Source organism: Sturnira hondurensis, unplaced genomic scaffold (assembly GCF_014824575.4).
Source record: "Sturnira hondurensis isolate 20B ecotype Veracruz unplaced genomic scaffold, ASM1482457v3 Scaffold0004136, whole genome shotgun sequence".
In the NCBI taxonomy this organism is placed as follows: domain Eukaryota; kingdom Metazoa; phylum Chordata; class Mammalia; order Chiroptera; family Phyllostomidae; genus Sturnira; species Sturnira hondurensis.
In genome coordinates this window covers 14,128,330-14,140,338 of record NW_028076767.1, presented here as the reverse complement: position 1 = coordinate 14,140,338, position 12,009 = coordinate 14,128,330, and positions in this window count along the sequence as shown.

Here is a 12,009-nt window from a genome sequence, read left to right as displayed (position 1 = left end):
AGCAGAAAAGGCGCGGGGTCTAGAGGGGGAGGGGGGCGGGGCGAGGCGTTTCTCGGGCGGGAAAGGCGGAGGTCCCACCTCTCGAGGCAGGGGAGGGGCCGTCGAACGCTCCCGCCTCCGCCCGAGCCCGCGGGCACGTAGGGCCAAAGCCCGCGCTGCTCCGGCGGCTCCCTCGGCTCCTTCCGGCCTCCGCGCTTCCGGGTCTCACTCGCTCTCGGGGGCGCTGGGGCCGCGTCCCAGCGACCGCGGCTCCCGGGTGGAGGTTGTGGGAGGGAGGGGCCACGCCTCTGTGCGTTTTGCTTAAAATTTGCCTGACTCGTGACTCAGGGGATTTATGGCTTAGTTCTCAGAGCTCCTGTCAGTGATATCCCATAAAGGGGGAGGCTGTGCAGCAACTTCCTTTTTCATAAGTAAAAGTTTTTTTTCCATGGTTTTCATTTTCCTTTTTGTAACGCGCAACAACAAATTGGCAATTTGGTTGCTTAAGTAATATTGACTTGTATGTCTAAGCTCAAAAACACCCCATATTTCAGTATAAAGAGTCTGGAAAGGGTTCCTTCACCAATTATACCGATTAAAATTACCTTGCATTAAAAAAAAATAATACAAAACAGATGAGTGGGTGCCAAAGGGAAGGAGTGGGAGGTGGGCAAATTGGGTGGGTAAAGGTGACCAAGAGGTGCGAACATCCAGTTGCAAATAAGTTCTTCCCGTTTACCGTACAGTATGGTGACTGAAGCTATTAACACCAATATTTGAAAGCTGCGAAAAGTAGATCTTAAAAAGTTTCATCACAAGGAAAAACATTTTCTAACTGTGAGGTGATGGATGCTAACTAAACTTATTTTGATGACCATTGTGAAACATATACATATACAAACCATTATGTTGTACTCCTAAAATGAAGACAATATGACAATTATATCCCAATAAAGCTGAAACAAATTAGCATAGAACTAAAAATACTAATATAGAAACATATTTTTTACCCTCACCTAAGGATATGTTTATTTATTTTAGAGAAGAAGGGAGAGAGAGAAACATCAATTAGTTGCCCCCCACACACACCTTGACCAGGGATGGAACCTGAGACCTAAGTATGTGCCCTGACTGGGGATTGAACCTGCAACCTTTTCATGTACTGGATGATGCTCCAACCAGCTGAGCCACCCAGACAGGTCTTAATATTAATATTGAATACTACTATAGAACTTGCAACCTTAACTAATATTATACTGGACTTTTTTTTTTAGAACATACCCTCCTTTGGCTCTGGAGCCCATTAATGTGACTCAGCGTTTCATACCAAACATTTACTATAATAAATGGTCATTTCCTCTTTTCTAATTATGATCTGCTGAGGTACCTCAGAGAACCGAATTGTGGCAGTAATCACCCTCTAAAAATAATTGTTTCACTTTCCCTAAAAGCCTGAGGAGGCCTCAATAGTCTTTCCTGGCTTCAAAGAAAGATTTGGCAACTGCCCTCAAACCCCGGCACACCAATATATGGCTTTTACAAAGTTCAGAAATCTTCATGTTAAGGACTCTGGGGAATGATTTTCACAAGTAAACTATTATTACCCAACTCTGAAGACTGTCTCCAGATAAATGGAGAGCCCAGGTGTTCACTTGCCTCTTGCACAATGGTTATTTTTTCTTTCTTCCCAATCACATTGATTTTGATTTAGTTTAGTTTCGGGTGGTACTATGGAAAGTGGCTAAAAGAAACAGATAGATTCTTGAATGACAAATGTGTTTTCCTGCAACTGTATCTGGTAGAGAAATAAAGAACAGGCATACTAAACTAATATTTAAAATGCCAGTCATATAGAATATCCTTAATAAATATCTGTGAAAAAGCTAAATTGAAACACCACATTCCTCTCTATGGAACAGCAATAAATATTTTTTCCAGAGATAACAAGAATATTAGAAGGTAATAGTTCTGTCAAGAAACCCCTCCCAATATCCATCCCTAAATCTTCCTCTCATACGAAAACCTTAAGTCACTGAGAGAGGGGCAGAAAACACTGTCACCAACAGGGCTGTGGCAAAGATGCACTGCTTCTGGGGGAGGGAGAGAAGTACAAATCCTCTGCCCCTTGGGAAGCAGCAGGAAACACTGGGGCTCAGTGCTCTGAACTGATGAAAACTAAAGGTTGGGTACTGCTAGGAAACCCTCTCTCATTCAAGACATATCACAGACACATGGTGGAATTCAGCAGCAATGGGTCAGAGGGGCAGAAATGCTAAGACAGCCTCGTTCTTGGCTCAGGTACACAGGACCTGCCTAGGACCAAAGCTGGATCAGGAGTATGCCCCCTTACCCCACTACAAGCCTAGCACCAGTAACAAGCAATGCTAGTTTTTGGTTGAGTATTAAAAAAAAAATGTGTGGGGAGAGATTCCTTCCATAACAAAACAGCTGAAAACGGAGGGACACCGAGGAAAACTCTCTAGCACTCAGGCCCCACATTAAGCACAAGGTAGGAGCAGAAGACTTAGAACCCTGTGGTACACCAAAGGTAACGGCAACAACAATAAAACACAAACTCAGCTGAACTCTTGGGTACGTTAACTCAACCACTCACATTATTGACCTGACCAAAGAGGTATGCACATTTCTAGGTATAGATATTATTTACCCCTGTCTTTACTATTCTTCTACACATGAGATCCATTATTCAATCAAAAATCATAAGACACCCCCAAAAAGCAGAGGAAAAATCTATTTTCAAGAGCTAAAATGATCAAGTGAACCATATTCAGGAATGATCCAGATGTTGAGCTATGATTAATACATTAAAAATTGAGTGGAAAAGGTGGATAATATGTGTGAACATATGGGGAATTTCAGTAGAGATGAAAATGATCAAAAATGTAAAATATAAATGCTAGAATATTAAAAATACATCATTAGACATATAGAACTCCTACAATGTGCTTTTCAGAAGACTAGGTATTGCTGAGGAAAGAACCAGTGAATTTAAGAGATGTGAATAGAAATTATCCAGACTGAAACTCTAGGCAAGAAAATAAATTTGTAAAAAAATCGAAGCATCCAAGAGCTGTGAGACAACGTCAAGTAGTTTCACAAACACAACTGGAGTCCCAGAAGGAAGAGGAAGGATGAGGCAGGGGAAATATTTTAAGATATAAAGCTGAGAAGTTTTCAAAATTAATGAAAACAGACGATAAAGAGAAAAACCTCAAAGGCAATCAGAGAAAAATGACACATTGCAAAAAGAGGAGTAAAACTTAGAGTAGGTTTCTCATTAGAAACCATGTAAGCCAGAAGACAATGGAGTGACATCTTTGAAGTAGTAAAAGAAAAATACTGTCAATCTAGAATTCTATACCCACCTACAACATCTCTCAAAAAATGAAGGCAAATGAAACTTTTTCATTTCCACTAGACTTTCACTACAATAAATGTTAAAAGAAGTTTTTAGGCAGGAAGAGTATAGCAGATGGATATCTGAATCTATAAAACAAAAAATAGCTCTAGAAATGATAAAGATAAAAGTAAATATAATTGTTTTAATTATTTTAACCATGTTAAAGGATAATTGTCAAAAGCAAAAGTAGTTGCAGTACTTTGTGGGAATTTCATGTGGAAATAAAATGAATGACAACAATACCACAAAAGATGAGAGGAAAGAAATGGAAGTATACTACCATGAGGTCCTTTCACTATACCTGAGTGACATAATAGTACTTGAATATAGAATATGATAAATTAAAGATGTATATTAAACCTTAGATCAACCGCTAAAATCTTTTTAAAGAAGTATAACTAATAAGCTAATGGTGGAGATAAAATGAAACAATAAAAAAATCTAAAAGAGAGCCCTGGCTGGTGTAGCTCAGTGGATTGAGCACGGGCCTGCGAACCAGATGATCGCGGTTCGATTCCCAGTCAGGGCACATGCTTGGGTTGCAGGCTAGTTTCCTGCAGGGGCCAGTTCCCTGCAGGGGATGCACAAGAAGCAACCATACATTGATGTTTCTTTCTTCTCTCCTTCCCTTCCCCTCTAAAAAGATAAATAAATAAAATATTTATAAAAAAAATCTAAAAGAAGGCAAGAATGTAAGAGAAATAAGAATAAAGAACGAATTTCCAGTCAAGATGGAGGTGTAGGCAGACACAAATTGCTTCCTTGTGCAACCATAAAAAGAATTACAACCAGATCTCAAAACTAATAACACCGAGAACCATCAGACAATTGAGCTGTATGGAAATCTGACAACCAAGGAGTTAAAGAAGACATATTCAACCAGATGGGTAGCAGGGGCCAGAGTCATGGAGCTGCTCAGAGATGGTGTGGTGAAGAAGGCAGTGGTGGTGGCAGTGGCAGAAAGGACAGGAGGAATAACTTTGGAGTGAGTGGTCCCAGCCCCAGGCCACATAGCCCAGGGGTCCAGCACTGAGAGGATAGATCCCTGTTACTTCTGGCTGTAAAAACCAGTGGGATTTTCAGGTAGGAGAAAAAACTACCAGATTTTCACTATTTAAAGGGCCAGCATGGTCTTAGAATGTAACAAACCCACCAACTCTGGAATGCACCAATTGCACATGGGAAGGGTGTGAAGTGGCTGGAAACAGGGCAAGCACCAGGCAAACACCCAGATGCCAGATGGTGGCACTGTCCCCTCTCCAAGTACTCCCCACACAGCCACAAAGGGATGAAGTGGGTGCCTCAACTGAGCATTTACTTAAGTACCCACCCAACACAATGTAAAGGTGCCTGTTCAAAATAGGCCACATTACTAAGACAGGGAATAAAAGAAGCTCTACCTAATACAGGGAAAGAAACACAGGGAGGCTGCTAAATTGAGGAGACAAAGAAATGTGGCCCAAATGAAAGGACAGGACAAAACCCCAGAAAAAGAATTAAGTGAAATGGAGATAGCCAACCTAACAGATGCAGAGTTCAAAACACTGGTGATCAGGATGCTCAGAGAACTCCTTGAATATAACAAAAAATAAAAAAATAAAGGAAAGAACAAATCTTACACTGAGTGAAATGAAGAATAATCCATAGGAAACCAATAGAGAAGGGAAGGTAGCTGGGATTCAAACCAAGAAATTGGAACATAAAGAAGAAATAAACATTCAGCCAGAACAAAAAAAAAAGAAAGAAGAATTTTATAAAATGAGGATAGGCTGAGGAACCTCTGAGACATCTCCAAACCTACCAACATCCAAATCATAGGGAAGCCAGAGGAGAAGAGGAAGAGCAAGACATTGAAAACTTATTTAAACGAATAATAAAGGAAACTTCCCAAATCTGACAAAGGAAATAGACACACAGGTCCAGGGAGAACAGAGAGTCCAAAACAAGTTGAATCCAAAGAGGAATACGCCAAGACACATTATAATTAAAATGCCAAAGATTACAGAGAAAGAGAGAATCTTAAAAGCAGTAAGAGAAAAGGAGAGAGTTACCTACAAAGGAGTTCTCATAAAATTGTCAGCTGATTTCTCAAAAGAAACTTTGCAGCCAAGAAGCGACTGGCAAGAAGTATTCAAAGTGATAAAAAGCAAGGACCTACAACCTAGATTACTCTATTCAGCAAAGCTATCATTTAGAAAGGAAGGGCAGATAAAGTGCTTCCCAGACAAGGTAAAACTAAAGGAGTTCATTGCCACCAAGCCATTATTACAGGGAATGTTAAAAGGACTTATTGAAGAACAAGAAGAATATCAAAACCACGAACACTAAAAATACAACAAATTCACAACTATCAACAACTGAATCTAAAAAGAAAACCAAATAAACAAACTAAGCCAACAACCAGGACAGGAATAGAATCATAGATATGGAGATCATTTGGAGGGTTATCAGCTGGAAGAAGGAAGGGGGAGAATTCAGAAATGGTGCAGGGATTAAGAAGCATAATTGGTAGGCACAAAATAGACTGGAGGAGGGTGTTAAGAGTAGTATAAGAAATAGAGAAGCCAAAGTACTTACATGCATGACCCACGGATATGAACTAAGGGGGGATTTCTGGAGAGCAGGGGAGTACCAGGTGGAGAGGGGAAAGTTGGGACAACTTTAATAGCATAATCAATAAAATATAACAAAAAATTTAAAGAAAGAATAAAAAACTAATTTACAAATAGAAAACATCTTAAAACATGGTAGATTTAAATCCAATCATATCAACAATTACATTCACTATAAGGGCCTCAAAACCATAATTAAAAGGCAGATATTGTCAGACCAGAAAAGTTTATTTATATGCTATTTACTAGAAATATACCCTAAGTATAAAAATATACTTATATAGGTTAAAAAGAAAAGGACAGAAAAAGATATTCCAAACACCAACCAAAAGAAAGTTGAGTGGCTATTTTAACAGCAGATAAAGTACACTCTACAACAAGGAATACTCCCATTAAATCAGTGGGTCTAAGGAAAGGCCTGAGGTTCTGAATATCTAAAAAACCCACTGGTGGCCTAAAGATTGCCCTTGAGCAGCAAGTTAGAACACTAGGTCCATAGATAAATGAGCAGAATGAGGGCAGTTGGAAAGATTCCAAGGTCAAAGAGTTGGGAAAATATAGCTTACTATATTATCCCCCTTAGATGTTCACAGTGATGAAGTGCATACTAAATACTTAAAAATTCCTTCAGTTGGAAGAATCGACATCATTAAAATGTCCATACTACTCAAAGCAACCTACAGATTCAACACAATCCCTACTAAAATCCCAATGACAGGTTTTACAGATATAGAACAAATATTTCAAAAATTCATATGGAACCAAAAATGACCCCAAATAGCCACAGCAATCTTGAGAAAGATGAACAAAACAGGGGGGATCACAATACCTTATATCAAATTATATTGCAAGGCCACTGTAATCAAAACAGCCTGGTACCGGCATAAGAACAGACACACAGAACAATGGAACAAAATAGAGAGCCCAGAAATAAACCCATGTCTCTATGGTCAATTAATATCCGACAAAGGGGGCAGTAGCATAAAAAGGAGTAAAAATAGCCTCTTCAACAAATGGTGCAGGGAGATCTGGAATGGTACATACAGAATAATGAAACTAGACCACCAACTTACACCATACACCAGAATAAACTCAATGTGGATAAAAGACTTAAACATAAGCTGCAACACCATAAATGTCCTAGAGGAAAATGTAAGTGTTAAAACTTCATATATTCCACACAGCAATATTTTCACCAATACACGCTCTTGTAGGGGTGTCCAACCTTTGGCAACTCTGGGCCACACTGGAAGAAGAAGAGCTGTCTAGGGCCACATACTAAATACACTGCAACACATAAACACAAAAAAATTCATAATGTTTTAAGTAAATTTACAATTTTGTGTTGGGCTGTATTAATAGCCATCCTGAGCCACATGTGGCCTGCAGGCTGCAAGTTAGACACCCTTGTCTAGAGCAAGGGAAGTAAAGGAAAGAATAAACAAATGGGACTTCCAAGTAAAAAGCTTCTGCGTGTCTAAAGAAAACATCAGCAAAATGAAAAGGGAACCAACCATATAGGAAGACATATTTGCCAATGATACCTCGGACAACAGTTTAATCTCCAAAATATATAAAGACTCATATGACTCATTGCCAGGAAAACAAATAATCCAATTAAAAAATGGACAAAGGACCTGAACAGATACTTCACCAAGAGGACATACAGAAGCCCATAAGCATATGAAAGAATGCTCAACATCACTAGCCATCAGAGAGATGCAAATTAAAACCACAATGAGGCAACACTTCACACTGGTCAGAATGGCCATCATTAACAAATCAACTAACAAGTGCTGGTGAGGATGTGGAGAAAAGGGAACCCTAGTGCACTGTTGGTCAAAATGCAGACTGGTGCGGCCACTGTGGAAAAGAGTATGGAATTTCCTCAAAATCTAAAAATGGAACTGCCTTTTGACCCAGCAATTCCACTGCTGGGATCATACCCTAAGAACCCTGAAACACCAATTCAAAAGATCCTATTCACCCCTATGTTCATAGCAGTATTATTTACAATAGCCAAGTGCTGGAAGCAACCTAAGTGCCCATCAGTAAGTGAGTAGATCAGTAAACTTCGGTCCATTTACACAATGGAATACTATGCAGAAGAAAGAAAGAAGGAACTACTACCCTTCATGACAACATGGATTAGTATTAAGCTAAGTGAAATAAGCCAGGAGGTGAATGACAAATAGCATATGATCTCATCTACAGGAACCTAATGAACAAAGGAAACAAATGTGAAAATAGAACCAGAGACACAGAAGCAAGGAACAAACTGACAGAGACCGGAGGTGGGTGGTGGGTGGGAGGGGGGATAAGGGAGGAAAGAAGGGGAAGGGCCTAAAGAACAAGTATAAATAACCCATGAACATGGACAACAGGGTGGGGATTGACTGTGGGGGAGGCAGGTAAGCAGTGCAGAGGAGAGCAACAGGGGAAAATTGGGATAACTGTCATAGATACAATAAAAAAATAAAAATAAAAATTCCTGCAGTCAAGAAATTTGTAGTAAGCAGCCTCTATAATGGCCCCCAATAATCTCCTCAATTTTCTGGTGTTAACATGCTGTTGTGTAAACAATCCTCTCCCCTTCTATGTGGACTTGTTTCTAATGAATAATATACAGCAGAAGTGATGAGATGTCACTTCCAAGATTAGGTTATTAAAAGACTGTGGCTTCTATCCTGGTTTTTCTCTCTCCCTCCCTCCCTGGAACACTGGCACCAGCTGAAGCCAGCTACCACATTGTGAGGCAGCCCGGGGAAGAGACGCTTGTGATGCACAGACCTTCCCCAGTAGAACTCTGAGATGACTGCAGCGCTGACTGACACTTCAGTTGCAGTCTTGGAGTGACACTGCACCAGAACCACCAAGTTAAGCTGCCCCTAGATTCCTGACACTCAAAAACTGTAAGATCGTAATGTGTACTCTTTCCACCTGCTGAGATGAAGATTAATGTGTTACGCAGCAATAGATAGATAATATAAAACTAGCTTAACCTTCCCTACCCAGTGTAGGTCCAAGGATTCGTTTTTACTCTACTGATGCTATGTTGTTTCCGTAATGACCCCTCTCTCGGTACTGAGGATTCTGGATGAGATGCTTGATTTGTGCATATCCTCTACCAACATTTAAGCCTGATCATTACTTTTTCCAAATGAAATCTATTCATATCTCAATCATACATAGTTTAGAAAACACTACACTTAATCTTTAGTAAAGTCTTATTTCAAAGTCAGATTACAGCTGTATAAAGAGATTTAGGGTACTTACACCAGTACTTTGTGTTAAAGGTGTTAACAGGTGAACATTATGCCTAAGCTTCCTTGTGGTGGAAAAGACACCAGCGAGGAGAAATACAAGAAGACTGAATCGAGACTGTCGTTAGATTTAGAAAGACTCGTAGGTCCTTTGACATCATCACGGAACATTGCTGCTTCTCATAAAAAGCAGATGGGATTAACACGCTGATTTTTGCAGTCTATTGTTCTTAAATGACACCAGTATTTGTGTATCTCTTTCCAAACTAATTAAACAAAACCCCATATAAACAGGACATGTACAGAATCTTATGTTCAAAGCCTGCTAGGACATTATGCAGACTTACTTTCCATCTCTCCACTAGAAAATAGAGAAAAAGTTTGCCCATCAGTGGGTAGTAATGTGAGAAAGTTGTAATTGGACTCACCATTGCCCAGGTGACATAAAACCACTATAACTGGATATCAATACCAGGCCATAAATTTCTACACCAAAAGGGATTACTGAAAAGAACAAGATTCATTGACTCTTTGAAGCAGTTGCTCAACTGTGCCTACAGATGTTACCTGTGGACTTCTGGTAAACACCCCAGAACGAAGCACTGATGCTTCAGCAATCTACATCTCACAGAGAGTGAAGAAGTTAGTGCTCTCACCAGAATGCTAGAGGCACGGGTAATAAGTACATGTGTAGCATTGTAAATGCAGATCGGTCCTCCAAGACTGAGTCGGTCCCTCTGGGGTAGAGACCAAAATATTCCTTCTTAATGTTTACCCAAGTGATTCAAAAGCATTAGGACTAAACTTTGAGTTTTACAAGTTTTATGCTTGACAGATAATAAGTAGCATTTTAGACAAGTTTGTAATCACAGCTAAAGTATTGTGTGTGCATTTTAAGTAATCATATTACTGTAATATGACATGTATTTATTGAGAATAAGACCAATGTATAATAAAGGGCTTCTTTTATATTATTTTACTGACCTGAGTGCTTTAATCCCATTTAACCAATTCCACATGGTGTGAAAAAGATTAAAAATCAATTTTCAACCTCTGCATTTTTATTTCTAGAGTTCTTGCTCTTTGTAACTAATTAATTTTCCATAAATGTCATTGCATTACAACCAGTCATTATGAATCAGAAGTAAAATTTAGCTCATGTCAGAAATTATTAAGGAGCTTTCTCTTGGTTTATAGATAGTAGAACATTTCATTAAATAAGTTAGAAGAAGATAGACCAAGTTTTAGTGCTTTGGGTTCTTTCATAATCAAATATTTAGTCTATTACTTCACCAATAACTGCCAATGCCATAAAGATTACAAAAATGACCACTTTTATAATTTGACATATAGAGAAAAAACAGGCCATTTGAGAGTTCTCCATAAAGAAAAAAATAGAAGTTGACTTGTTGAATCATGGTTTTCTTAGCATATTTCATGTAGGAAGTACTTTAAATTTGATTTTCCATATACTACTTTAGTAGCTTTCATAATAATCCATGTCAAAACTGAAAGATAGCTTTTCAGTATGAATAAATTATATTGGGAGGGATTAGAATAAAAATATTATCAAGAAACAGATAATATGTTCTCTACACTAAATTGCTAAAGTCTTTTGTAAACAAATAATTGGTCAAATTCAATTCAAATCTTTCAATTCCAATAGAGAGTTAAATTCTTTAAAGCAGTGGTTCTCAAATTTTGGTGTGAAAAACAGTACTATCTCCAAAGATCCTTATTGAATAGGTCCAGTGTATAGCCTGGCAATCTACATTTAGGATTCGGAGGCAAATAGTGTTTGACCACATTGAATTAGTGGCAGGAAAAATATTCAGAAGTGATTGATGATTAGTAGATGATGGCTGGAAAATATTATCTATGGGAAAAGATTGATGATGTATGTACTTGGTGAATCTGAAGAAAAGCAGTTTGAAGAGTTACAGCTTTCTGCCATGACTGGTATAGCTCAGTGGACTGAGCAGGCAAACCAAAGGGTCCCCAGTTCAATTCCCAGTCAGGGCACATGCCTGGGTTGTGGGCCAGGTCCCCAGGAGGGGACGCTCGAGAGGCAACCACACACTCACATCTCCCCCTCTTTCTCCTTCACTTCCTCTCTGTCGAAAGTGAATAAATAAAATCTTTTTAAAAAAGAGTTACAGCTTTCTTATTCATTTATTTACTTACTTACTTATTTATTTTTATCCTCACCCAAGGACACCCTTATTGATTTTTAGAGAGCAGGGAAGGGAAGGAGAAAGACAGAGGGAAATATTGATTGGCTGCCTTTTGTATGTGCTCCAACCAAAGGCCTGCAACCGAGGCATGTCCCCTGACTGGGAATCAAATCTATGACCTTTTGGTTCATGGGGCAATACCCAACCAACCCACACTGGCCAGGGTGAAGAGTCGTAGCTTTCTAAGAATTAATTTAAGGAACTAGGATAGAGAAAGCCCGCTTACCATGTTCCTGAACACAGAAAGAAGGGTTTGTTTGCCTGCTGCCCCAAAAGCCAAACTTATGAGGCAGATGCTAGTATTATAAAAGGAAAGGGTTTTTTTCAGGTGTTGAATGATCTGGGAGAATGGTGGAATCCCCATCTCAAAGTTGATCTCTTCAGCAAAACCACGTAAAAGTCGGTGTCCAGAGTTCCTGCTCTGTTCCAAAGCACAGTCCTTTGGAGTTCACAGGCAGCTGCTAAGCAGTCATTCCTGTAGCTTAGCTTGCTCCTGGCTG